This window comes from Cavia porcellus, unplaced genomic scaffold (assembly GCF_034190915.1).
Source record: "Cavia porcellus strain 051 isolate PalLab524CR breed Dunkin Hartley unplaced genomic scaffold, mCavPor4.1 scaffold_11, whole genome shotgun sequence".
In the NCBI taxonomy this organism is placed as follows: Eukaryota; Metazoa; Chordata; class Mammalia; order Rodentia; family Caviidae; genus Cavia; species Cavia porcellus.
Genome location: NW_026947494.1, coordinates 42,319,828 through 42,347,673, shown reverse-complemented (window position 1 = coordinate 42,347,673; position 27,846 = coordinate 42,319,828). Strand labels below are relative to the sequence as shown.

The 27,846-nt window shown below is 39.5% G+C and overlaps 2 long non-coding RNA genes across 3 annotated transcripts; one reads left to right on the top strand and one right to left on the bottom strand.

The window, feature by feature from the left end:
• LOC134478091 (uncharacterized) lies at positions 1–20,811 on the top strand. The gene is made up of 4 exons (XR_010050474.1): positions 1–968; positions 11,132–11,261; positions 12,225–13,467; positions 17,490–20,811. It is a non-coding gene; the product is annotated as an uncharacterized LOC134478091 (long non-coding RNA).
• On the bottom strand, positions 13,462–24,576 carry LOC134478090 (uncharacterized). 2 transcript variants are annotated; one of them, XR_010050473.1, is made up of 4 exons: positions 24,444–24,576; positions 21,663–21,730; positions 19,346–19,473; positions 13,462–14,643 (listed from the first exon to the last, which is right to left on the bottom strand). It is a non-coding gene; the product is annotated as an uncharacterized LOC134478090 (long non-coding RNA). The 2 variants fall into 2 exon arrangements; XR_010050472.1 differs by lacking the exon at positions 24,444–24,576 and adding an exon at positions 21,908–22,542.
• Positions 24,577–27,846: the final 3,270 nt, after the last annotated feature.

The window sequence follows — 27,846 nt, the reverse complement described above, 5'->3', positions numbered from 1 at the left end:
ATCATGTTTGCAGGCACCAGGAATCAGACCTTGAAAATATATTTGGAGGGGATAAAATATAACCCACAACAATCCTGGTAGTCTGTAATAACTTTCATGATAAGACAAAATGATATAGAGCTACCTTTTCTCATTTCCTATTAATAGACCCATAATATAATATAGTATACTATAGGGTAGGATAGTATAGAATCAGCCCTTTTAACTTGAAAATGATATTTTGAGACCTCAATTTTACTACTAGGATGGCTTGTTACTGGCTTAGTCTGTACTTCTAAGCCATTTCAAATGCTAGAGATTGGAAATAATTTTATTTCTTACAGATAAAATAATTATAAATACGTAATACATATCAAATTCAAGATTTAACCTTATCAAACCTTACAACTTCTCTAATTGGAGAATGTCCTGGTTCTCAATAATACAGTGCATTTATTTTATTACACAACACACATAAAAACAATTTAAAATAATAAAACTAACAATATCAGCAACATTATTACTAAAAACAGTTTTAAAATCTTTAATTTTGCATTTCCCCCCACATTTACATTGACATTATTGTGTATTGTGTTAATACACAATAAAACTATTTTTCTGCGTAGTTGTGCCAAAAGTTTGGTGTACTTTCAGGGTTACTTCTTTAAATTTATTTTCAATTGTTAAGGTCTTTTACGAAAAAAAACCCTTTATTTGTAAGTATATGTCATGGTTTATGTTGGTGGCCCCCAGGCCTCATTCGTTTGCATTGTGCATTTGTGATTGGTTCATTGTCTAGTGCTTGGATTGGAGGTGTGAGTGCTACACTGGCCTATGGGTGGAGCCAGGATGTAATGTATTGGTAGGAAGAGGTTGTGTCTCTCTCTTGCAGGTTTCTGCCTTGCTGTTTACAGCCGCCATGAACTGCGGCCCTGCCACGCCACCCTGCCTGGGAGCCAACTAAATATGGACTGAAACCTCCAAAAACTGTAAGAAATAAACTTTTTTTTCCCTAACTTGGTGCATCAGGTATTTTGTCTCAGCGACGAGTAAAAAGTAACTAAGGCAGTGTAGTTTTAAGTTCATAACAAAATCAATAGGAAGTCACAGAATTTGGTATTGTTTTGTTTTTTACAAGCTACTGTCCTGACATGTGCATAGCTGCTGTCGTATCAATAGCCCCACCCAGAGTGCTATATTTATTACAAGTGATGAGCCTCCCAACGTACACACATCAGTACACATCATTGCACCTCATTATGGCTTGCATTAGAGTTGATCCCTGGCTTTATATCTTTTATGGGTATGAACAAATACAGAATCTTCAAAAAAATGTATATACATCAGGAAAAGAAAAACTAGTGTAAATATTTTAGTTCTAAATTTATTGAGACATCATGAGATTAGTACAAGTTACCTTTGGCTTGTACAAATATAAGAGGTACTCAAAGTGATAACCATTGCTTCCAGATACTTATTAGTATGGCAGACTGCTGAAGCATGTGTATATGTTTTGGTGGATTCTGTACATAATAACATGGATCTAAAGTTTTCTTTTTAAATTAACTTTTTCTCTTTAGAAGTATGTGGAACAGTTTCTGAGTTTGGGGTTCCAAAATCCAATCTACAATGCAAGGTGGAATGACAGAAACCTAGTTTCTGTGTCTGTCTTCTCTCTCCCTTAGAGATAATCGTTAAATAGTTTTCATTTTTCTGTCTTGCTATTCTGATTTCATATCCTACAACCTCGCTGAGCTTATTTATAATTGTTCATAGGTTTTATTCTTCTGTAATCCTTAGGATTTTGGGGGACCAGATAATGCTATCTGTGACTGGAGATAATTTTATTTCTCCCTTTCATTTCTTTTTTCTTGCTTGATTGTTCTGGCTAGAATCTCTAACACAATCTTGAGAAGGAATGGTGGGCATGAAATTCCTTGATTTTTCCTATACTCAGGAGATACCTTTTAATCTTTCACTATTCGGTATGATACTAACTGTAAGTTTTTCAAGAATGCCCTTTATTATGTTAAGGAAATGTTCCATTTCTAATTTGTTGAATGCTTTGGTCTCAAAAGAATGTTGAATTTTGTCATATAATTTCTGTGTCCATTAAAGTGATATTGTTTTTCATTTTTATTGTATTAATGCAATATAGTACATTGATTTTCAGCTGTTAAGCCAACTTTGCATTCCTGGAATAAAGCACAGTTGGTCACATACAAATTTTTAATTGTGTTGTTGGGTTTTGTCTGCCAGTATTTGTTGAGGATTTTTATGAGTCTATTCATAAGGAGATATTTATCTGTAGTTTTCTTGTCATGTCTTTTATTTTTGTCTCGAGGAAATATTAGCCTCATATAATGAGTTGGGAATTTTTCTCCACCTATTTCACGTTTTTAAAAATTTGTATTATGCAAAAATATATGTATTCTCATTTCTTCACATAGCCTTATAATGTCCCACACAGTAGATGTACCTATGTTTATTTGAGTAGTCTTTTATTTGAATTGTTTCCAGTTTTTCATTCAATGTTTTCATATTTTTGCCTCTGTATCTGTGGTATAGATTTGTAGAGACTGATGCATCAAAGAGTAAACACATCCGGAACATGTTTGACATTGCCAAATTCCTTTCTGTAAGGGATTAAGTCATTTTGCATTTTGTTTTTTAAAAAGTCATTATTTTTGCATGTTAGCTTCACTATCATTTTATCTAATCTTTTATGCCACTTTAGTAGCCATATTTCTTGAAAAATAGTAATTCCATATAGTTTTGATTTGTGTTATTTCATTATGAATGAGCTTACACATCATTTTATTAAGGGCCACTGTCTTTATAAACTATTTCTTAAAGTATTTGAGTTTTTCTTCTGTTTTTTAGAAACTTTATATTAAAGATCTTGAAAACCTTTGCAGTATACATTGCAAATATTTTTCCCTATTTCATATTAATCTTTTTAGTATGCTGATGCTTTTTTTCTTGTACTCTGCAAAAATTTCAACTGTTAATTTTTAAACTTTATCTTATTCCTTTCTGAATAAATCACTGGCATAACAATTACTCAGAAAGAATCTTGTTTCAGAGAAGCCAAGTTCAAGAATCTTAGTAGCTGAACACCCAGAAACCTTTACCGATCTCCTTCAGCGCCACCAATGCACACCTTTCCTCCATAACCACTATTAACACAGACATAACCAGTTAAACCACACATTTGTAAACGACATTCCTTCCTCTAACATAGAATCTATTTTCCTTTCAGAGGTTTGGTTGCCTTGGATTGAAAGAGATAACATGAGAGTGTGAACAGAATCCTAGGAATAGGGAAAGTTCCAGATAAAGAAAAACGCCCCCCAGTGCAAAATGTGGCTGACAAATGTCTTTCCTTTTAATGCCACTGCCATGAGAACAGAGAGATGTTTTCTTAAATGCACATCCCTTTTCTTAGAAGCTACTTGTAGCTTTCATCAGGACTTCTTCTGTAGAATAAAACAAAAACTTCAGGTCTGAAAGGTATCTCTAAGAGCATTTCTCAGGCTCATAGGTAATACCGAATTTCTTTTATTTGCATAGATTTAAAAGCAGTAGATATGCTAGCTAGTCATCGAATAAAAGTAAGAGAAGAACAGTCTGAATTTGCTTTCCTTCACATGTCCTGAGTTTTTTCAGATGCTCAGCACATAAATTGCACCTATCTCACACCTTTAGACATTTACTTTATTATTTATTTTTAAAAGTCAGTGATGAAATATTTAAGACAATTTTTAAAAAATCAAAAATCAACATAGCTGTAACAACATACATGCCACCTATCCTTTCATTTAAATTGCTACATGAACGTATGTTTTAAAATCAAACTTCATATGTTTGCTTTGAGAAACTCTCTGCATTATAGTAAATTATATAGATTTATGTAAAATGTGACCATATAATATACATGCAAATATACACTTGTTTTTTTCATATAGTTTTGAACAAAACTTGGATACAGTGTTTCAGGTTTTGTGGCCACTTTGCTCTTGGTCCTTACTTCCCGACCTATACTTCTGCAGAGCTTGTCCTTTCTTCTTCATTTGGTGACTTGCAAGAGAGGATACATTGTGCTTAATTTCTCTAATTGTCCCAAAGCAAGCAGTTGCTTTAAGAACAATGTCATTTAGTGCCCAACAAAGAGCACAAAGAAAGGGTCTTAAGTCTGGTTATAATTTGAAGCAGTCCCATTAACTTTAACATCCCCTTGTTACTGGGTTGTATTGAAGTTCCAAAAATCTGAACTTTATCTCTACATAGGAATTTAGACACATAATGTGCAAAAGTTGCAAGCAGATTATGACTCTGACAAATTAGTTCCTAATTATTTGGCTCTAGGCTGTGCCCATATTGCATGCAGAGCAGCCCTTTACCAGGACACTTGAAGAGTTTTGTTGCTTAAACTGATTTAATTTAAAACAAATGGATCCATGTGATTATCTCAACCACAAATACGTAACACAATGTGTAATATATTTAAAAGGCAAGAGGAAATTTAGTAATGGAATTTTAAAACTGTTTGAAAGAAAGAAACTTGAGGGAGAAAGAAAGGAAGAAGGGGATTGGTGACGCCAGCTTGATTAGTTTCAAATACCACAGCTGGACTTGAATTTGTACAATAAGGGTGCGTGGAGTTGTAAAGGCCACCAGCAGCAATCTAAATGCTGGGGTGCCACATGGAGGAATGAAATAAAAGGCTTCAGACACTCAGAAAGCTGCAAAATTCATTCACTCTCAATGTACTTTATTTCTTAGAAGGAAATTCTCTGATTTACATACTCTTCTCAGCGAATTATCTCGGTAGAAACAGTCCTGGTCGTGGTCACTTACTTAGTTTCTATTACTCAGTACTAACACACTGTAAGCAGTTCTGCACACATGCATTACCTATATACCAGATCCTATCGTGGTGATAATAACAGCTAACATTCATTGAATTCTTAGTACGCCCTGAGCATGGTACTGAGCACTGTGTCATCTCATTTAATCCTAAAATAATCCTGTGAGACTGATACTATTACAAACTTTCTCTGGCAGATAAGGAATGAATAGAGAAGTAACTTGTCTAAGATAAATACCTGAAAAGTCATCGTTAGCAGTTGTATGCCACTGCCCTTCCAGAAACGATATGCATTTTGTGAAAATGCTTTTGTGTAATAAAAGAACTTCCCAAGACCAGTAGATTTTGAATGAATATGTAGGACTAAGTATTTTATTTTACTTTATTTTAGAGTCAGTATTTTAGAACAATAAAATTAAAAGAGATTCTTGAGATATGGCAACAGGGTTTTTAAGCATTCATTTAGAAATGTAAATTTTTAGATATGTTTGAAAACCAACCATATTTATGAACAGTCATGACCACTAGACCAGATTCATGAGATTGCAGTATATAGCAATGTCCACAATTGACTATTTTTGATTCACAAAAGTTACAATTTTGTATGGTTCAATCTAACAGTGTTGCCACTTTTGAAAAGTGATAGATTCTTCTTAGGGACTGGAGTTATCTGTCCACTCATCCAGTGATATTGACATTTGGACATTAGGTTAGTCCTAGAATCACAAGCTATACACACACTGATTTTGCTCCCAAGAAATTGTCTTCAGCAGGAAATAGACATGTACACAAATCATTACAGTTTAAATAGAATGAATGCAGTCCTAAAGATCAACATAAAATGTCCCAGGATGTTGAGAAAAGGATGTGCATGTCAGCCTAGGGAGGGTAGAGCGGCTTTACACAGACAAACATGTAGCCAAGCTGCCATGGGTGAGCTGAAGTTTGCCACTGCCACTGAAAATGATATGAAACATATCCAGTGGACACAGCTCTTTTTTTTTTTTTTTTTTTTTTTTTTTGGTTTTTTTTTGAGACGAGGTCTTGCTATGCAGTTCAGGCTGGCCTTGAGCTCACTTTGTAGTCCAGGCTGGTCTTGAACTTGCAACAATCCTCCCACCTCAGTCTCCTGAGTGCTGGGATTATAGGCATGAGCCACCACACCCGGCTCAGGACACAGCTTTCAAAAGTAAAAAATGACACTCATGAGGGTCAATAGATTTTTCTGAGTCAGTTGAGTAAGGCAGACCTACAGACATATGTTATTTAATAACAGGGCTGATGAGAAATGTGTCATTAGGCAATTTCATTACTGTTGGAATACCCTCGAGTGTATTATCATGAGATGTCTGAGCCTGCTGCTACCATGTCATAGCAGTATACTTTTTTTTTTAATAAGTAGATAGAGTATACTCTAAAGTAACAATAAAAATATAGTACAGCAAAGATGTAAATGAGCATCATAGTTGTTTCTTATCAAGTACTATGGGTTGTACAAAATTGTAGGAGCTATGGTTTCATACAACTGGCAGCACAGGTTCATTTACATCACCATTAAAATAGAAGGTGAGTTAACATAATGTACTATCACAGTGGGATGGCTGCGAAGTTAGTAGGCAAAGGGAACTTTTCAGCTCCACTTTAATTTTATGGGACCACCATCACATATGTGATTTATCACTGACTGAAATGCTCTATATCGTGGAGCTCGACCATGCCAAATTTTGAATCCAAGCACACATTATGTTGGTTCAGCGGCAGAGCATTTGCCTAACATGTGCAAGTCCCTGGCTTCAATCCCCAGTACAAAAAACAAAAAATAAACTTATGTCATGGAACAAATTATTTCTTTAAATACTATCAACATTAATCTTCTGTACATCTATAAGATGGAAATATTAATAACTATCTCATAAAATTATCATGAAGACCAATCCTATCATATACGCTAAAAGCTCAGCCAACCTACTTAACAAATAGTGGCCTCTTTTATAATTGTTGCTAATTTTTCTTATTAACCAACATATTGCATCACTAAACTATTATCAAGGAAGTACCAGCTTTATTTCTCATGAAATCCATTGACCATGTGGCTGGGGATGGGTGCAGGCATTGCATGGTAGGGGCTGCATAACTTTCAAGAACTGATAGCTTTCCCTCAGACCATGATGTGCTATTATGTTTTCCTCAGAGTCTATGTTATCTGCTTTGTATCTTATAAGTGAATAAATGAACTTCAGGAGCATACTGGTCAGCATACAAAAGTTTTCAGATGGCTTTTCAAGGACTTGAAAACTCTGCGGCTTTGATTTAAATGTCCCCAAGAGATCTGAAAGCAGATTTTTTCATGTATGTTTAAATATGGTCTGCAAAATTGAGCAAATAATTGGCCCAGTTTAGCCCTTTTGGTTCACGATAGGTGGATTCATGGCAGGAACAACTTCACACCTGCTATCATTGACTAAACCAGCATCAAGTGGCCTTAAGAACTGCACAGACTTCTCCGGAGACTCATGGAAGAAAGTAGCCAGGTGTTAATCTGTGGTCAGTTTGAATAAAAGTTCTAATTTCAGAATCTTGCTGTGAAATCGCTACCAGATTTTGTCTTGCTGCAATCAATGGTCTTGATCCTTGAGTAGTTTTATTAGTTTCGCTCACAAGCTATAATGGATTTGAAATGGCAGTTTGGGAGCTGAGGTCCTGGGACACATGGTTGGTGCGGTCAGCCAAAGTAAAAAGCTCAGTGCAATATGCCTCCCTGGGCTGGCTTCCGCAGAGGACAGAGGTCAAAAGGAAGAGCATCCATGCCCTGCAGGGTGGGCCTTTAGCCATGGTAAGGAAAGAAAACTGAGTATTAAGTCCTGGGACACAACAAAAGTAGGCCTTAACTACTAGAGACCCTTGTATTAAAAGAAAAAATCCTGGCAGAGTCAAAAACCGGGGTGTAGCCTAAGTTAGAGCTTTTTAAAACTGCTTTTGTTGGTTAATCTTGTCTCAGCCGTTTGAAAACACTCTGCAAGAGTCACATTACTTACATTGTCAAGAGTTAACTGCAGATTCACTTTGCCTGTGTGTGTGTGTGTGTGTGTGTGTGTGTGTGTGTGTGTGTGTCTGTGTGTGTGTGTGTCTGTGTGGTGTTTCAGTTGCTCCAAAGCCTCTTCCCCTTATGGCTGTGTTCTGATATAACCTTCATGCCATCCAAGGCAATAAATAGCAAAGGAGTTGGGGTAAATCCAATGATTTTTCCACAGCACCTTTCGTTGTAAGTATGTCAGATTTTAAACAATGAGACTCCATAAACCACATCATCACAGAGTCCTGTTGCTGTCTCTAGGGGTTTCAGAGTTCCAAATGCTTGCCTTTTTGGACGTTGTATTGATGTGGCCGCAGGGACTGGGTCAGAGTGACTAAAACACTACTGGCACTGGATCACCTTGTGGCTGGGGTGAAACGGGGATCTTGTTTTGCAGAGAGGTTGAAGGAGAAGAACTCAGGGGAAAAGTCACAAGACAGGGATGCTCTGTTAGGAACTTAGGACGCACTGACCCATGACCCTCCCAGTCTTCAGACTGCAGAAGCGCCTTGCTGGTCACACATGTGCACAGCCACCTTGGCAGCCTGAACCCCCATGTCCTTGGAAATTCCTAGAAGTGTAAAGACAAAATCAGTTCCAGGATGTTGGCAGGATTTAGTGTGTTACTAAAAATGGGGCCTTGTGGATAGAGACTTCAGAGTTTTAAGTGAAAAAAAGAGTAGAAAATTTATGTAATTAGCAGTGACTCCAGTAACTTCAGTTGTTCTGAAATGGTTCATTACCAAAGATTGAAACAGGGTCACAAGAACGCTACTTCCCAGTGAAGGCGAAGCTATCTCTCTGCAGCCCCTGCTCCTCCCCTGCACCTTAGCCAAGAGTGGCACTTGGGAATACGTCAGGAAACTATTTGTGGGGATTTGGATTTACAAACTTTGTAATGTGTTTCTTAATGCCACAACCCACCTTCACAATGATTCCAAACTCCCTGACTCCTAGCTAACTTTGAGTCCTTTCCCAAACACTAAATAATGGAATGAGCTAGAAGATGGTTTCTTTTCCAAAATGCAGAGGCGGGAGGCTTGGATGAGTACATTCCCTGAGCCTGGTCTGTCTCCAGCCCCCTGGCTGATACCTATTGTGGGTCTGTGTGCGAAGGCAAAGGTCTGGATCGAACCAGGGCTGCAGGGAACGGTTTTCGGTGACAGCTTCCCTTATTCATGGCCATCTTTCTCTCAGCCAAAACTGTGTTTCCTGGTACCTCTCTCGGGGTTGCAAATGAGGAGCAGTTGGATCATTTGATTAGCTTTTTCCCAGAAAAGGGAGCCTCCCATTTCTGTTTACTTCCCAGTGAGTGAAGGAGGAGGCTTAAGTATGGGGCGCCTTCTGGGGCTGCTCCTGCAACACAAACTGTCCCAGAGTAGGCCTGGTTTTCCTAAGTGGATCAGTTTCCCCACGTCAGGTAGACACCTGCTGACCCCGTGTGCCCTCTCTGCTCCCGGGGAGCGTGACTTCAGGTGGCCTTCCTCCAGTTCGCCCTACCAAAAAGCAAACTGTTCTGATTCCTTATAGATCACCTGTCTGGAAGTTTTTGATGTTAAAAAATATGCAACATAAAATTTACTATCTTTACCATTTTTAAGTGTATAGTTCAATAGTGTTAACTATATTCACATTGCTGCATGATAGACCGCTGGACATTGTCATCCTGCAAAACAGAATCCTTCCTCCTTCTCTCCCTTCTTTCCTTCCAGTTCCTGCCTCTGCAGTGCTGAAATCCGAGGTCTCACACATGCTGGGCAAGGGCTCCACCACTGAGCTCTGCCCCACCTGAACCAAAACTGTACGCATACTGAACAAAAACTGTGTGTTCCCTCCATCCCTAGCCCCTGGAAACCATCATCCTATTTTTATTTCTGTGAATTTGACTACTTTAAAGACCTCATATAAATGAAACAATGCAGTATTTATCCTTTGTGACTGGTTTATTTCGCTTTGTGTAATGTCCTCAATTTCATCCATCTTGTAACACGTGACAAGATTCCTTTCTTTTTTAAGGCTGAATACTATTCCATCGGGAGCATATAGCACATTTTATTCATTTATCTCTTGATTGGAGATTTAGGTTGTTTCTACCTTTTTGATATTATGAATAATGCTGCAATAAATGTGAATGTGCAGATGACTCTGAGATCTTGCTTTTGACTGTACAAGTGGAATTGCTGTATCAAATGGTAAATCCACATCAAATTTTGGAAGAAATTTTATATCATTTTGCACAATTTTACATTATCTGGCATATATTTGAAGTTCCATGTACATAGATTTCAGGCGTTGGGTTCCTATCATTGGGTTAACTGTTGATATTCCTATATTCTTTCTGTGCCAACCATCTGTGGCCATGTGACCCTTCTGTCAGGGCCAGTCTCACTGTGCAAAGATCTTTCCCCGCTTTGCCAAGTAAAAGTAAAACATGTACCTTGTTTTTCCATTCTTTGAGGCTACACTGAGTCCTTGCTACCAACAGGAAAGTGTAAGTACTCTGTTCGGTCATTGTCATCTCCCTGGACCTCTGAGGTGTGTGGAGTGCTCACTCTCCTGTGGGAGGTGGACTACACTGGTCTCCAATCAGTGCCAACCTCCTGCACCTGAGACCTTTGTGCCTGTGTCATAGGTGGGCTGGCATCTCTGACTCTCTTCCCTTCATGGATGGTGGTGTATTGAGTGCAGCTTGGTTACCTGCTAGATATTCTGGCAGTGAAGAAAGGACAGAGGTCTACTGGCCACCCACCCAGGCTAAAAGCACTCATCTTTTATAAGAAGACACTGTCTCTTATGCGACGGAAGAGGGAACTGAGGATTGCAGGGTGGCTGCTGGGCTGGCTCCTTTTTCCTGGCTAGAAAACCTGGTAACATGGTCTTTGGTCTAGGACTTATACCTTGGGAAGTTATGTGTCTTCTCTACTCCTCCACCCCAACTTAGATATCCTTCTAGCCATCCCTAATGCAAGCACACACACACACACCCCACAGAGGCTTCAAGAGTTTTTGTCTACTTGAGCCTATGATTTGCTTTCCAATCATTCCATTTCCAGTTGCTGACTTCAATTTTGGTCTTCAGAAAGGAGTAAAATGTAAAATTCCTTAAGATTGACTGCTTTTAAAAAAGTACTCTGAATTTTGTCATGTTATTCTGTATTTACTTATTTATCAAGTTACTTTAGGCATTTATTTATATTTTTTGGATACAGGGTCTTGCTCTCCCTTGAACTCACTATGCAGCACAGACTGGCCTGAAACATATGAATCTCCTGTCTCAGCCTCCCAAGTGCTGGAAATGCAGGCATGCACCCCCACACCCAGCTGTACCTCAGACTACGTGTAAGTAGAGAAGCTCTCAGAACAATCAGACACCCTCCAAACAGCTCTTCTCCCAGTGTGATTTGGAGCAAAAATGTCTTTGCTTTTTATTACCCTCTCTAGACTTTTAAAATATGCAAATACTCCTAACAAGAGTAAGAAATTTGTTGCTAACACTTCATACAACAGTCTGTCAGGCTCACTCTTCTGGGGGAAGAAGATAAGGGAATGATAGAGGCCCACGTGGGAGAAATACACAGAAAAAAGAGTTAAGGAAACATTAACAGATTCCATTTATTTCCCAACTGTTTGGAGGATCAGCTTCGTATAAGTTTGAGCTAGAATTTCATGAGTCTTTTTGTTTCGGCACTGTCTACCTTAGGAAAAATTGAGTGAGCAAGTTAGTCAAATTAGTCTTGACATCCCAATTTTACGTGCTGGTCCCATGTTAGGAAATATTGTATGGGAAAGAGGTGGCCCTGCATGTTTATCTGTTTGTCTCTTGACCTAATTAAGTCCATGTGGATGCCATGTAACTTCAGGGTGTGGGAGCCATTTTTCCCTTTTTAAGGGCATATTGCTTTAACGTGCTGCTTTAATTAGAAAAAGAGCACATCAGCATTTGGACATCTACATAAGGTACAATGAGAGAATTATTTGACCCACAAATTGTTGAGGGAATGTCTGAACTCTAAAGTCATCAGAAAGGTATTTTCTGGTAATATTGGAGACACTTTTGGGTGAAAGAAATAGAAATCAATTTGAGCTAGCTCAAGAAAAATGTGGGAGTGGTATAAATATGGGGGTGTCTCATAGGGCTCAAGAATGGAAATACTGTCTAGCCTGGGGAACTGAGGCATGGGAAATTTGACAGAAAACTAGAGACAAATTCTACCTTTTATTTCTACTGCTCTCAGCACATATATTTTTCTTTTTCTCTTTCACTGAAGACCAACTTTCTCTGTATCTCTGATCACATTGCAGAATACGCCTTAAGATTCCTTCATCAAAATATGCCTTCCCACCAATCCAAAGATTAACTTGCTATTAATTAGTCTGAAGTTTTGGAAGGAGTACCTGAATGACCCTGCTTGGATCTGGGTTTACAGTGTCCTGATGTACTATGGACAAGTGGCCGGCATCCCCTTCTACAAAAGCGACTGCGAGAGGTTCATTGTAGACATCCAAGATACTTTCCCAGAAAAAGGAGCCACACCATGAAGAGTTATCAGTGTCTGTCTGAGAAGAAGCCAGAGTTCTCTGTTTTGTTTCATGCTCACCACAATACCACAGTACCTCAAACTTTGCATAAGTGCCACCAAAGGATGTCTTAGTGTTCAGATGAACTCATGAATGGTCTGGCCAGCTGGGTCTCTCACCCCTGGCCAGATGCTCTTGTTCACTGCTGTCTTACAGTCTTGGTTGTGTTCTGTTCTGTTCGGCACACTACATTCACACCACATTAGGTCTTTCACTAGAGGGCTCATTAATGGCATGCCTCTTATTCTCAAAAGTGTCCTGGTTTTTATAAACTATATGTTCTATCTGTCCCGAAAGCACAAATTTTACAGTGGTCTAAGGCAGAGATTTTTGTGACTCTTGTTAGATGTTTCCAAACAGTGCAGTTTGTGCTCCAACTCTACATTTTATAAAGTGACAGAGAAATCCAATTTTTAGTTTGGAACCCTAAATTAACCAAAAGGAAGGGTGTTCATTGATTAATACAAGGAAACAAGGAAAGAGCCAGAAGGCAGAGCTTGCTTCAGTAGTCACTTGATCCAGAATTTCAAACATTAGAGACCTCACTCTTTCTCTGTGTTTTGTCTGTTTCTTTCTGTGAAATAACTTTTTTCCCTTGGACTTATCCCCATGAGGCTAAAAACTTTCACACTGCCAGCAACCTTGTGCCTATGTCCTCAAGCTTCACAATCAAAGAATTCAGAACTCCTGTTGAGAAGACCCTTGGAGAGAGCCTGTTGATTATTTGGGGGCAAATGCCCATCACCAGACCAGTCACTGTGGACAGAGGATGAAGAATTTGGGTTAGCAGCGCCACCAGCGTCCTGCTATGACAAAGCACACCAAATGAAGACACTGACCACATAGAATGTCCCTAGCGTTTACTATCAGTCTATTTTATCCAAGACTGAGAAGTGGGGACAGAGCTGAAATAAACAATAGAAAGCCCAACATCCTTCCTTTTCTACAACTAAGGTTTTCTGATGAGGTAAGCTCTTTGCAACCTCTGTTCCCTTCACTGACCCAAGAAGATTCACAGTCTTTGTGGGGGTGAATTTGATCAAGCTACTAATGTTCACTGGGGAGGAGCATGGATAGCTTAGATGTAAGCCTAAGCATATCATTATACACACTAACAAACAACATAGGGGTATACCCTGCACACTAGCTCAATCTAAGAAGTAAGTTCTCTAAGTTTCATCAATCTCATAAACCTATAACTCACATTCTGAAGACTACTCAGTGAGATTCTGGAGAAAGAAGCCTCCCATTCATCTCTCTGTTTCTGTATGTCTCTGTAAGTTCCCTAATGTTTGAGATTCTGTTGGTCCATCTGTCTATCTAATCTATCTATATTCCATACATGTATGTCTGTTTTAGATATATCAAGGTGTTTATAAAATATGTTATCTGCCGAAGAGAAAAGCTGATCTCTGTTCTGATAGAAGCTTGAATAGTTTTTTCTCTATTCATGGAAAAATCATACATTTTTTGGTGTTGTTAATCTTGAGATGTTTTATTTATTAACTTGTGGCCATGCTCGAATGATTCTCAGTGAAGGGTGGCAATTTCAGACCTGCTCCAGAATGCATTGTTGCTGTTTGGGTCTCCATATCCCTAATGGATTGACAACCAGTATGTTGCATTGGCTGATCTTTAGTGTCTTTTCAAGTCTTCCAGTTCTAACTTTCATGAGCATAGAGATAAAGCCAAATTATTTTGCATGTGAGGTCCACCTGGTTTAAAACTCCTTTCATTTCCTTCTTGAGCACATTTGGGAAGATTGAAAAATATAATTAAGATAAAGATTGAATTTTTGACAGTTAAGCCATGAGGTGGATTGCTGAGTGTCCAGAGGTTTTAGAGGGAACAGTATCATAGGTCCATTATGTCTGGAAACTAGTGGCTTGCATGTGTTTGTGGACAATGGGGGATCCCCTCAGCAGGCAGCAGCGAGCACTTATTCTTGAAGAGATTTGCATGTTCTGTACCTGTCTGAACCTCGATCGAAGTTTCCAGTGCCAAGTCCAAAATGAGCCAGCAGACTGAGCCGAAGCACCAGATGGCAAATCTGAGAACCATCCCTGTACTGAGAGATGCACACCAGGTCACGGCTTGTCTAAGACTACACACATTCTGCTGAAACAAAATCGAAAAGAAAAACCTGCACAAAATAAAACAAAACAAAAACAATTTTGCCACTGCTTTTAAATGTATGATGCAAGTTTTATACTATGAAAAGTCCCCACTTAAAAATCTAAGTATTTCTGCTCAGAGGGATAAAATAAAAGAAAACAAAACATAACTCTAACATGGGGCGGTTTATGACAATGGCTCAGGCAGGTCTCACTGCCCTCACTACTCACTGGCCATTTATAACTACATTAATTAGCGTACAGCGGCGCCAGCTCTATTTAGTATTGAAAACAATACTTTTTGTGATTAATTATGTAGGATAGCTACAGTCTCTAATTTTTGTCACCATTCATAGTATTGGCTTTCTACTTTCTTGTAGTTTTCATTTTTAGAAACCCAAATTTTTTGTGAAATTTATACCTATAGACTTTGGAGGATGCTTCTAAGAAATCATTTGAATATTTTAATAACCAAAGATCCCTATGCTTTGCTAATTTCCCAAAGAGAAGCCCAAGTCTGAGACAGAAACTCAACTCTAATTATATCTCGGGTGCCTGGGAGACATCTGTAGCTTAGATGAGTAAATGTGAAAAGAGAAACAATCAAGAGCAATTAGCTGGTCCTTGGCTAACTGTCAGCAATGTATCCACTGTGAACCCCAAGCTCCCCTGGCTGTGGGCACCACTCCCCCTCCTCCCTTTTCTCCCCTCAGCCACATTTCCAGTCAGAAAAGCAGAGAGGGCCCTGATTGGCATTGTTGCTCTGGAATTGGCTCTGCAGTCTTTTCCAGGGACTTCTCAAAAGTCTGCCCTTTCCTCTGGTCAGCACGGTGTTTTTTCCCAACCTCCCCCTTTAAAAACTATTTTTCTGGAAAACTACTTGGCATCATATTTCTCTTCTTTTGTCTATGGCAGCTTCAAATTCTTATTGGCCCCCACATAATGCTACTGGCCTAGTGCGAGAGTGCAAGGGATTGTACTTCTTTTTAAACTTGCTACAATTCTACTGCATATAGGATCCAAAACAGCTCCTCCCCCAGTCTCACCCCACTAGGCTCTCCACCATCCCATCATACCTGGTGGAATCATTCACACTGGATGGTAGACCAGTGATATTCTCGGGAGACCTCACAAGATCTCTAGCTTTGAAAAGAGTGCCATGTAGTAGCGAGAGCCTGATTGGCCAGTTGTTTCAGGGTATTTCACTACTGGATCTTGGAGGGTCAATCAGGATTTTGAGGGCCAATCAGGATGGGCAACCCTGACTTCTACCATCTGAGGATTTTGAGCAAGGTCAACATCAGAGTTTCATTTCTGCCATTCCCATCTTGGCCCTGATGCAGGATATTTTTGTGACACCTATTTGTACATTGAGAAGATGATTTCCTATCTCCTGGTTCTGTTTCTCTGGTGTGTTTAGGTCAGAAAACTGGACAAGTGTGTTAAATTCCTTCCACTGTCCAAAAAGCCTCTTCAAGATGAGTTTTTTTCTGTTCTAGGAACTGGACTGCTCCTTGGCAGAGGTGAGGCCTGCAGTGAGTGGGAAACACCAGCCAGGGCTTGTCTCCACCTCATTGGGCTGTCTAGCCCAGCTTTGTTACCAATTGAGTGCTTTTTCTTTTCTCTTCTTTCCTTTTGAGACACGATCTCACAATGTAGTTTAGGCTGGCCTTTAACTTGTTTATGCAGCCCATGCTGGCCTCAAATTCACAGTGATCCTCCCACCTTAGCCTCCTGCGTGCTGGGATTACCGGCGTGCACCACCAAACCTGGCTGCAGTGCACACTCTCGTCTCTACTTATGGACCTTCCTGTCTAGACTCAGTTACTTCTCAGCTTAGTACAAAAAATAAGGGCACTAGGGAACCCTTATGGGAGTTTCCAGAGAAGACCATAAGGACATAAACAGTTAATTAAGTGAACTAGAATTATGTGGTAATTTGAGAAAAAGATTCAGAACTATATAGGAATCTTATTCTTTTCCCAGGGTGTTCCATTCAGTGTGAAGCAGGAAGGCCTTGAAAATGTTTCTGTACTACCAGGAGCCTTCTGAAAGTTTTGCTTTGTCTTTACAAATGGCATTTTCCAAGAATCAGTTTCATGTCAAGGACTGTGAAAGGGAATTATTTTTTGGTGCACTTTGAAGTCACTATGAGTTTCCTTAGAATATCTACTCAAAGGCTGCTAGAATTTCATTTACACAAGTGTTCTTGTGACCATTGAAGGAAGGTAGGCACTTGAAGGAGAATTAGGAATTTTCCTAAAGTCTTCCAGATGCAAGAGATTAGACCTACAGGAAAGATAAGAGATTTTATAGAAGGAGGCAGGAGCACTCTTAGTGACTTAAAGATCTCATCCTAGGCCAAGTAGTTCTCCATATTAGAATATCCTAGGGAATTACCACAAAATTACAATCCTGGGGTTCCTTCCAAATCATTCAAATTAGACACTACCGGGATGGGCCAGTGGGTTAGCATAGTCAGAATTGCCCAGGTAATCCTGGTGTGCAGCTGTGACTGAGAAACAGTGTCCTAAGCTAAGCACACATCAGTCATCTGTGCCTTGCCTTGTGAGTAGCCACAGGTGGTGAGTGGGGGTTTATACACTTTTTTTCCCTAATGAATATAAAGCTTTGCTACTTAAAGGGTGGTCCCTGCACCAGCTGCATCAGTGTCACCTGGGATCTCATTCAAAAATGCACAATTTTGGGCACCCCTCAAGATCTATTGAATCAGAAATGTAGTGGGGAAATGTTTCTTAAATTTTAATGTACAAAGGAAGCACCTGGGATCTTGTTAAAATGCAGATTCTGTTTCAGTAGGTCTGGGGTGTAGTCCAAGATCCTGCATTTCTAACAAGCTCCCAAATGATTTCAGCGCTGCAGATCCATGGACCACACTTTGAGCAGCAGAAGACTTGGAACAGCAACAAATGGAAGTTACTCAAAAAGCAGGGCTTCAGCTTTGAACTGCTCTGTAGGAACAGTGCTGAAAAGGTTGCATGGAGTATCTTCAGGGGCATAAGGACAGTAAGAATTTACAGGAATGACTGCTAGTCCAGAGCAGCCAATAATAATCACCACAATCAGGAGATGCTATTGCTGGGAACTTCCAGGAACTTTCATTTGGATCTGGCACCAAACAAAACTACGAAGGGAGAATCAAGTTAACAAAACTACTTGGTAAGTTGGAAACTTCTTTGCACCCCGGCCCAAGTCACACTTGAGAATAAAGAAATTGACCATTTTTATCACTTTATCTGGAGGAGGGGACCAGCCCTTCCATGTGCTTCGTACTGAAATTTAAAAGTAATCAGTTCTCAAGTTTCCTCATGGGCTTATCTATCCCTTCACTCTACCACATGATAATTGAGTATTATTCTGTACTTTCCTCGGATATAGCTTTGAATGTCTAGAAACTGAGTAGGGCTCCAGCCAGCAGTTGAGTACTAGAATTGCAACCTGATCCTCATTGGAGAGGACAGTGTGACTTGAGAGAAGATAGTTATACTGGCATGGTGCTCATAAACATCTTAGCTATTATATAAATCCCACGCCTAGTGTCAATTGATGTCAATTTCAGAAATAAGACCATATATGATTTATTTGGAATCAGGCACTGGAAAAGCCAATGCTATTACTGGAAGGAATTTGACACCACTGAGCTTCTCTGGGATAAAGTCTAAGTACACAGTATTTTGAAATGAAATGGTAGCCATAGAGAATATTATATGACTGAGGCTATAACACCATAACCAATTAGAGAGTTTGGGAAAGGTTTGGTTGTGGACAGGGAAAGTAAGTGGGAGCTTGAGCCCTGGGCTGCAGTTCTCTTCCCTGTTAAAAAAGTCTTTGCCTGGGGTATTTGAAAGGTTTGTTCCAATCCTACCCTTTGAATCAGGGTGCTCAGAAGAATTAGTGCTGACCTCCAGAACTCTCAAACCCCTTAAAAACCAATGCTCCTTGCGACTTGTGTCAGACAAGGGGCTTCCTATTTGAAGATCTGTGCTCACCTGCTGTCATGAAGAAAGACATCTCAGTCCACATACTCAAATGACCCATGGGCAGGGAAATGTGAAACAAACAAAAAAATCACCAATGGAGCTCTGAAATCTCAGCAGAGTTGGGAGCACAATATGAGCTTATTATTAGCAGTAGCAATCAGGAACTCTATGGGGGAAGCCATTATAATTTTCTCTTTGCAAAGATGTGTTAGAGTCCACAGCTCACTGACATTAAATGACTTGTATAAAGTTACAGGGTTGTAGATAGAAGTGGAGAACAGAGGTTTCCTGGCTTTGTGTACCAAAATCCTATCCAAAACCTTGTAGAATTGAAGTTAATGGGGAGGGAAATGAGAAGTGATTAAGAAACAGAGAAACTAGAAGGGGAAAAAAAAACCCGTCATTATAGTTGGGGGTGTATGTGCAAAAGGAAACATGTAATCATCTCAATTTGAGGGGCCTCAATGTGTGGGCACACACAACACACTGGGAGAAAGGAAATGGAAGACTGGGTTCCCTGGTCAAAGGAGTGAGCAGTGTAACTGTGGAAATAGGACACATATAATGGATGTACATAATAACACAAGTAACATAAGTACAAAATATATATCTAAGTGATGACAGCTGTATGAGGAGCCCGGAGGTATGCAAGAGAGAAGAAGGGAGGTAATTGGAAAAGTGTGTGTGGGTAGAAAGATGATTAATAGAAAGCAGCAGTATTTGCATGTACCTGGGAAAGGCAGTGGCTGCTGAGGCAGATTGAAGGCAGCTCCCTGGGGCCAACACAGAGGCCTCCACAGGGCTCCAAATTTCTAGGACTGGAGAAAGTAGAGCATGAAATTTCCTCCCAGGCACAGTCTGCTTGGAATGAGAAGAGGTTAAATAAGTGAAAAGTCCTTTGTAATATATGAGAAGAAAGGAAAAGACAAGCAAAGGGATGGCTCAAAACCGCATGTACATGGGAGCACAGTTGTGAAAACAATTGTGTCAAGAGTTTATTTCCTTAGCTTCACTACTTGCTACTTTGCAAAGCATGTTGTTGGCATATCTTTTAGCTTCCAACTTGAGAAAAACGTTTGTGAAGCTCAAAAGATTGCAAATGTGCAAAATAAGATTCTTATTCAACAAACAAAACCTTACTGTTGGAAGCTGAGAGATTTGGAATATGGTTGATAGATACAAATTAATGGGGAAAACAATCCAACAACATATCTGTGCTGGCTGTACTTCCTGTAACATAGAAGTTCTACTTGCACCTGAGAGAGGACAGGAAGCTCTCACATACTCTCCTACTTCCTTTTCTTTTTTGTCCGGTTAGATATGTGCCTTGCTAAGCATGGAACCTTTGTTTCTTCTAAAGATGTGGCCCTTCACCTCAATACAGGTTCATTCACATTGGGGCCCACTAAACAGACAGTGGCTTGGCATGGCTGATGAGGCCCTTCATGTGACACACAGTAGTCAGGGACAGAGACCTTTTGGTTTCTGTAGTGTGCTTGCAGCGAATCAGAGCTTTCAATATATTCAGTTGGGATTAGCATGTCAGAGATTGATGCCTTGGAAGGAAGGCAAAACACACGTCTTTCCAGGAGAGGCAACGCAATGGACGGCATGAGTGATGAAGCACTGGGCTGTGTGCTACACACATCTACCTCACTTCTGGGTGTAGACCTAAGGTGACAAAATCTGTACTCACTTGCATCATAACCTGCTTGAGTTCTGGAGCATAACAGTATAGCCTGATGAATTGGCACCAGGATGGACCAGAAATTGATGTTCCACATTCCCAGATATTCCTGATCCCTTTAAAACTAATGACTTAGAGTGACTGCATAGGAGTAGAGGTAATTTACTGTAAGAAGCCATCTTTATCAAATTGTTGGCATCCTGGATAACATACTCCCTGTTGTGGTTTGTGTCTAGATGTCCCCCCAAAGGCTCTTGCAATCTTAGATGGGGCTTTTCAGAGGGGATTAAGTTTGTGATTGATTCAAAATCCAATGCTGAGAGTAAGAGTGTGAGTATAAGGGACAGAATGAGGACCGTCCCTTCTCTTCCCCTCACATTGCTTTTGCTGTCTTCATCTCCATGAATGGTTGCCCATTTGCCATGTGCCACCTGGCCTTGGAGCCAGCCGATTATGGACTGAAACCTCTACAAACTGTGGGCCAAATAAATCTTATCGCCTTTAACGTTGGACATTGTGTGTTTTATCTCAGCAATGAAAAAAATAATGAAATAAGAACAAAAAGCCAGAGATAGGAACATAAAATGAAAGACTAACAATACAACTGCCATATCACATGATACAACTTAAAATGGAAATGTTGAGAGGAAAAAAAGCTGGGAGTGGTAAAACAAGGCTACAAGGAAACAATACTTGCAATAACACAATTAAAATCTGCAAGGGGCGTAAACAGCACAACTGACAGGGTAGAATTTAAATCAGTAACATAGAGGATAAGACTAGAAATTCTCCCAGATGATAGAGCAAAGGAAGAAAAAAAGATGTTTTAAAATTAGAGAAAAGACAGTGGGTAAGAAAGTCCTGTTTGGAGAATAGAAGAAAACATCTAGGAACCACAGATCCTTTGTTAAAAAAAAAAAAAAAAACTAGCATAGTTATTTATAATATAGTAGTGATAATCCAAATCAAGATGAAAAAAAATTTGGAGAAAAATAATTCCTGAATTTTCGGATATAAAAGACTCTAGTTCAGTCAAAAATTGTTGTAAAAAAATCCTCATAAAACTGTGAATTACAAGGCTAAGTGAATAAATTGGCATGAACCTAGCCAGAAAAGTATATCTACAAATGAGCAAAGTCAGACAAGATTTCAGCTTTTTCCCACAACTGTACATGCCAGAAAAATAACGATGCTGTGATTACAAGATTTTCAGGGGAAAATCTGTAAACCCAAAATATTGTAGTCATTGCTTTTCATCTGTTAAAGCAATAGAAGCACATTTTCACACAAAGACAGTTTCCAAAAATATACTTTCGATGCACAGAAGTTCCCTTGAGGTGTCACTTGCGATGTTGCATACCTAGTGGCAAGACTTGGGAGGCCAAGACGGGAGGATCGCAAGTTGAATTCCTGTCTGAGCTGAAGACCCTATTTCAAAAAAAAAAAAAAAAAAAAAAAAAAAAGAATAAAATTTTAAAATTAATAGATATAAATGTAGTGTGAAGTTCCCGAATTCAAACTGTAGTACCAATAAACAAAAAAGGAAACACAAATTTGTGTTTTTGTCTTAGTTTTAATTTGAGAAAAAGCTTTTTCTAAAGTCACCTTTTCTTTTAGTGCCTTGTCTCAGATGAGTATGTGTCCTTAGGGAGATGAGTAAGTTACTTGAGCCCAAAGCATGGATTTGGTTATTTTATGTAGAGTTACTTTGTAAGTAGGTTCTTGTGAACTCATGGAGAAGCAGATACCAATTCGGCAGCAAAGGATGCAGTGGCGAAATGTCCATGAAAGGTGGAGGGGACAGGACAAGAGAAGGCAGAGAGAACCTTCAGACCGCGCTGTGATCTGACATCTGCGAGGGGGAAGGAAGGAGAGCTGAGGAGGAGCAGTTCCAGACGACAGAGCTGTTCTGAGAAAGTCTTGGCTGGGCGCACAGGGCTTCCCTGAACACAGCTGTAGAGGTTTCCCTCTGTGGCAGGAAAAGCCCCGGCTCCTGTTCCTCTGTTCCAGGTGCTGGCTGTTAGCAGCCCAGCGAGTCCGCACCCTCAGCACCAAGGACCCTGTGAATCTGCAGCTGAGGCTGCTGCCATGAGTTCAAGACCAATATGAACTACATTTCAAGACTCTGGATCGAAAGACAAAGCAAGAAAACAAACAAAATTTAAATAATTGTTGTAAATATAACTATAAATATAAATGTCAACAATAATTCTTAACAATTCTAAAACCTTTAAAATGGAACTCAGATATTACAGTAGAGATAGATGGTAAATGTCAAAGTAAACAGACACTCTCGGAGGCAAAAGCAAATAAAAATATAAGTTTTTAAATAGTGTGATTAGTTTTCACAGAGAAATAATAGGAAATACTGTGTCTATAATAGGGTATAATGTTAAAAAGAACAGGCAAAGCTCTTGGGGGAACCCCCCCCAAAAAAACCCTGAAATTAAGAAATCAATAGAAGAATTGAATAGAGTTAATGAAATCTCCCAGAAAGCAGATTCAAAAGAGGAGATGGAAAATAGTAGATATATGCATGTATTAAAAACTACAGTGAAACCCAATATTCTGCATAATCAGATTGGCCTAATAAAAACATAAGAATAAAAAATAAGATCAAATAAATAGATAAAGATAATTGCAAAAGTGCAACTAATAGGAATTCTGGAAATAGAGAACATAGCAAACATAGGGTTGAAACAGCCAGAGATATAAGAAAAGGACTGTTTCTAGAACTTCCAGGTACCAGTCTTTAGGTCAGATGGCCCATGTAATAAGTGCAGAAAAGATGGACACTCAGGCTATCACAGTGAAATTTCAGAACAGCACGATACAAGATATCCCGGGACTTTCGAAAAAGCCAAAGCAGGCCACATAAACTATCATAACTGGAGACAGAGTGGTGGCAGACTGGGCCAGAAGTAGTGACACTGGAGACTTGGCAAAAATGAAGCAAGCTCCTTTTTAGGTGGAGGAAGCATAATTTTAACCGTATAATCCTTTGCCCATTTCTGGTTTCATTTCCTTCTTTGTCATTTTCTATCCCTGTCTGTTGTACTGTTTCTTCCTGTGAGTTTAGGAACTGTAGAAGATTATTGCTGACATTGATATCTCAATATACATTTACATCCATTATATAGTTTACTCCATTTCAACATTTTCAATTCCCCCGCCAGTCTTTAAGCTTTGATTTCCTTCTATGTCAGTAGGATGAAAATAGACTCCTGATACTTTCAAATATGACAAAACTAAAAAAAAAAATATAGCCTCTTGCATGCTTTCTCAGGAAGTTTTCATAAGAGAATATGGTCTACTATTAAGGAAGTAATAAATTTGTATTTAATAGTGCTCCTAACAAAACCCAAACAAACTGGACACTGATTTAGTTCCATTCCTGTTAGGGTGGAGGTATGGAGAAGATGACTTAGCTCAGTATTCTCAGCCCTAGAAGTACATGAGAATAACCTGGGATTTAAAAACAAAAAACAAATGTCTGGGTCTCTATACTGAACTCCAAGACAATTAAATTAGAAGAATCTTGAAGCTAAAGTTTGCACAATATTCTCAACAGTGCAGGTATATTAAAATGATTCAGGGTTTTAAAAAGAAAAGAAAAGAAAACAAAACAAAACAAAAAAACTGACCTTGGTCCAGACTGAACCAATGATGTTGGAACCTCTCAGTCTGCTGGCTGGGGCCTGCAGCCCTGTCCAGCTGATTCTGCTCTCCAGTATCTAATAGGAACATGGAGGCACATAAGGGGATTTGCTATAAAAATGTGGTCTGCAGGTCAGCATCATCTGGAAGGTTGTTAGAACTTAGCTTCTTAAGCCCCGCTCCAGACACCCTGGATTAGAATCTCCATTTTAGCAAGATGCTGAGAGAATTTGAAGGCACCTTAAAATTTGAAGTTTTACTGATGAAAGGAAAAGTTAGAAAAAAGTTTCACACGTGCCTTGTTAAAATATCCCATGATCATTAACTGCTATGTCAACTTAAGTAAGAAATGCCTGACTGATTGGATTAGCATATTTCTGGGTGTGGCTGGTGTCTACTGAAGACCCATCTGTTTGCCAGGAGCACTAACCAATAGGCTTATAGCATGAAAGGAATAAAAAGGGAGAGGGAAGAAAAAAGTCACCTTTTTGTTCCTTCAGAGAAGCTTCAGTTTTCAACTTCATCTGGCTTCCGGCACAGACTTTTTAGCCTCCTGATACAAACTTGCACGGTACTTCCTCTACAGATGGGTTCTAATCCTTCAGCTTTTGACTGAATCCTTTGTACTCTTCCACAACTGCCTCTGTAGGTGCATACTTATTGTAAGCTATCTCTCTCTGTTTCTCTTTCTTTCTCTCTCTCTCTCTCTCTCATTTTCTATCTCAAAGCTAGAAGAGATCTTAGTTGCTTCATATAGAGACCCCAGTTTCCCTAAAGGAATCAGGTAGTACAGTGAAAGAGTCAGGCAGGTCTGCAGCCCAACAGATGATGAGAGCCTTAGACTCTGAAAGAAGTAGGAGAAAGCAAGAGTATGGAGGTCTGAGGGGAAGAGCACGTAGTCCTGCTTGAGAGGGAATCTAATTTGGCTCCAGCTGCAGTTCTGCCATAGTCATAAATTGGCCCTGGCTGCTGTCAAAATCTCTTGTTCTGATGGTTGATCTTCACCTTGACTGGCTTAAGAGACCCAGATACCTGGCGAAGCATTATCTTTAGGTATGTTTGTGGAGGTATTTTCAGAGGAGATTCATTTGAGTAAGTGGACTCAGTAAGAAGATCTGCTTTCCCTTAATGTGAGCAGGCAACAGTCCATCTGTTTAGGACCTGGATACAACAAAAAAGCAGAGACAGGGTGAATTTCCTGTCTCTGCTGGAGCTAGCACATTGATTCTCTCTTTCGCAATCATGCCTTTCAGAGTCTGAGACTTGTATCTGCATGAACATGGGGTCTGAGACCTTCTGCTTCAAACTGAGGTTCTCAGACTGTTGGACTCAGTTATATCACCAGCTTCTCTGTTTCTCCATCTTGCTGAAGCCTATCATGGGACTTCTCGACCAATACAAGCAGGTGAATTGATTTACATAAGCTTTTATATATCTATACATATCCTATTGGTTCTATTTCCCTGGAAGACATTGACTAATAGGCAAAACAATAGCACAGGGCAGATTACAACTGCCTAAGGCCACTATCTGAAATGACCTTCATATTACAGAAAAAGAGATTGATTTTGGTTTTCCTGTCCTTGAGTCTTAGAGTGCCTCCAGTTTAAGTATCACTTTAATTTCCCCTTCTACCTTAGGTAATGGGCCCCTGGAGCCACCGCAGGTAGAACTCACTAGGGGTGAATGGCAGCTGAGGAAGTATTTCTCTGGAAAGACAATGAAAATGCTTGGATTCTATGTCCAGACGTGTTAAGTATTTTGTAAGCCCTGTGTAATTTAACAGAAGGGAAAGCCAAACTCTCAGTGGATATTTCCTTCTACACCAGATTTGTTTTGGGAGTCTGGGACAGGTGACAGTGATAGCACTAAGCTTGTTTTCCCAATTGAAGTCAAAACATTTGCTAAGGAATCCCATAAATTGACCAGATGAAAGTAACTAGGGAAGAAATAGGAGAAAAGTGAAGTGACCGTATACCTCTGAGTGAGAATTAGAGAAAAGCGCACTGTAAATGTTGGGGAGAGACAGGCAGAGGTCAGCAATGTTTGGGCAGCTAGTTATTTAACAGTCAGCACCCGTTTGTTTTTCAGCAGATATTTATTAATCACCTACTGTGCGGATAGCACAGTGAACAAGACTGGTTAAATTCCTGCTCTCATGGCACTCACCCCGCTTCTCACCCACACATCCTGCATCACTGCTTCTTAATGCCATTTCAGTGTCTCATGTTTACAACAGAACCAACATTCTTATTTTTAATCCATGTTTACAATTTCATATTCGCTATCATGGACCTCTAGGAAATCTTGATAAGATTTTGGTCTCTTTAGAACCTTGAAAAATTCAGAGACGCTAATATCATCATCATCTTCCAGATTCACACATCCTGTATGGTGGAAAGTATGCTCTTTCGTGAGCAGTGTTATTTTAGGTTCTATACCCAGGAAAGTTAGAAGGTATCAAGAAATTTATTGTCTTACTCCTTTACTTTGAGTGGAGTTGTCAGGTGCTTCACTCTAAATTTCTTTTACAATTTCTAAATATAACTAAGGAATCTTCTCAGCATAGTAGTCTTTTGCAATCGTTGAGCTATGTCTGTACTGGAGGTCTTGTTTTGCAATATCCCAGGGAGGCCACATTCACACAATAAAAATCATCTTAAATACAGAAGCATTTTAGCCTGTTAGAAAGGACAACAGAATCCCATCAAATTATTACTGGTTTGTGTGAATCTTTGTTCATTTTCTGTATCAAGAAAGAACATGAACAGAAACGATAGTTTGTGACTGCTGAAACGTCTCTATAAATTTCCATTGTTTACATTTGTAGAGGTAAGTTTCTCTAGACAATGCTATTACTTATGATTTCATGGGTAAATATCTGCATGCATATGGAGCAACAGTAAATTACTTAAATAATTCACTCACTTTGCAATAATAATAGATGTGGTTATTTTTTCTTGGAATTCACTTTATTTTTTCCTTAGTATTTCTAGTTCATTTAAATTACTTTAAACCAGAGTGCCAATAACTAAATTTTACCCTGTCTGCTTAATCTAGTATACCCACAAATCCCAAAATGTCTGCTAAATAAGGACTCATGGTGTCGGCACGTTGCTTCTCTTAGGGGTTGAGGTCTTGAGGTTGTTTGGAATTCATTCTTTATGTGCTGCCATTGCCTTACAAGGGAAACCAGTGCAGGCCTTTGCATTGCATGCGCCACGTCCAATCCTGTGCTTTCTCATCCACAGCATTGCTCATTCCCTCCTGGAACTCTGCCCACTCCCATCCAGCCCTGTACCTAGCTTCTTTCTTGTTTCCTTTAAGGCTTTCTTTTATAGATATTTTTCCAAAGAGATGCTACCACTGCTTTATTGGAGAACAGAGATTTGGGTCCAACTCATAGAACATAGAGGACAATGCTGGTTTACCAGCATTGACAAGAAGAACCACAGACTCAGGGCCTTCTGGGGCCTGTTTACTAAGACAGACAACTAAGGTTCTAGATTTTGACTTTATCTTTATGCTAGTGATGGATTAGTCCTTCTCATTAAGCAGAAGGAAGCTCAAAATTTCTGGACATTCTTGGACCCCTGGGCTGGTTGGAAATAGCTCACCTGACAGAATTCTCAGGCAAAGTCATGAAACGGATGAAGGCAGAGTCTCTGTCCCTATCACCTTGGTATCCTCCTTGGTATAGTTTCTACCACATGGAGAGCCCTCATTGGGTATTTGCAAACCTTTTAGTACTGAGGTTTTTTTCTGTGTCTCTTGTCTACCCCACACAGCCCTTTGGGTGCCAGAACTTGTCCATCCATACAGTAAGAATACTCATTTGTTAAAGCTCCAGCACTTTGAAGTGTAAGAGGTTATCTCTTCCTTCCTGG